Genomic DNA, 1,493 nt, shown 5'->3' with positions numbered 1-1,493 from the left:
TGTGTGTGTGTGTGTGTGTGCGTGTTAGTATTTGAATCTTTCACGTTACCTCTATTGTCTCTCAATCTCAGTTTTCTCCTTTTCCACTTTCTCTTGCTTCAGAACAAAGACATACGCCCATCCACCCACTGGCATTTTTGTTGTGCTGTTGCGTAATGCTTTGATGCACTTAACTTCACTCACGCATACAAACAAAGTGCAAGCATTGTTATACACAAATCTCCACTCTATTACATAAAGGAATCCCCCAACCATTCCCTTTACAACTATATCGAATGGTTAGGGGAAAAAGAGAGAACAGATTATTTTTCACGTCAGGCTCTGAAGACAAAGAAGAAAGAAAGCCTCAATGTTGACATAGAACGAGATGGAAAAATTACATTTAACCTGACATCTGAATACATAAGCTTTCCATTTTCATAAAGAAATGGATATTATATAAATTGGTTTATTGTTCTCTTTCAATTAACGACATAACAATACTGTGGTTTTATTCAGCTGATGTAAGCTTTTCCAAAATCAAAATTCAGAAACAATGCAAATAAGGAGAACATAAAACATCAATATGGTTTAATACATTATTCATATTATTATCAATGAAGCCAAATGGCAAGGTAATTTCCTATGAAAAACGAAGATCAAATAATGAACACAAAGGATATAGGCCTTCAAGAGTTTGTCCTACATTTTCTTATAACAACTTGATACTGTAATAATAGCCTGCTGACTTTCCTTACAAATAAGAGCCCTGCGAAAACTGTATTATTCTGCCTTTCTATATAATAGAAAAACACCTCCATTGTTTTGTCACGTTCTTTTTCATTTAACCCTCGATTGTGATGTATTCTTGTTCCTGATCCAGACCCCACTAAAACATCACAATGGTTTTTTTTTTTTGTTTGCTTGAGTTAAGAAAAGCACATCAACCCAATAATGGTCATTTAGTGCTGGAAAATCTAAGACAGACAGACAGACAGACAGGGAGACAGACAGAAACAATATAGGAAAAGTAAAGAAGTAGGACAACCCGTGGCACCCTCCAACCACCCGTAACACGATGTTGAGATAATGCTGACTTTCGTCGACAAATGAGAGGTACGCATAAACCTTACATTTCTGCGTTTCTATACAGAAGTACCCAACCATTGTTTTGACACGTTCTCGATCATTTAGCCCTCTGTCGTGATGTTTTCTCTTTTCAGATCAGGACCTGACGACAACAGCACTGTGTTGTTGATTTAATTATACCTCTCCCTCCATGGAACAGCTTCAAAGTTTAATGACCCGCCTAAGTGGGGAACATGTAGATATGGATTACAGCGATCAATTAATTCAAGCATGCGTTTGAGCAAGTAGATTTTTAAGGTAGAGAAGGCAAGAGAGCGAAATTCAGAAGGAAGTGAGAATTGAATAAAAAGATGCTTTGAAGTGTGTGTGTGGGCGCGCCCGCGCGCGCGCGCGCGCGCGCGCGCGTGTGTGTGTGTGTGTGTGTG

Source organism: Aplysia californica, unplaced genomic scaffold (genome assembly GCF_000002075.1).
Source record: "Aplysia californica isolate F4 #8 unplaced genomic scaffold, AplCal3.0 scaffold00192, whole genome shotgun sequence".
Lineage (NCBI taxonomy): Eukaryota > Metazoa > Mollusca > Gastropoda > Aplysiida > Aplysiidae > Aplysia > Aplysia californica.
The sequence above is the reverse complement of the archived record's forward strand: the minus strand, read 5'-3'. Positions refer to the sequence as shown.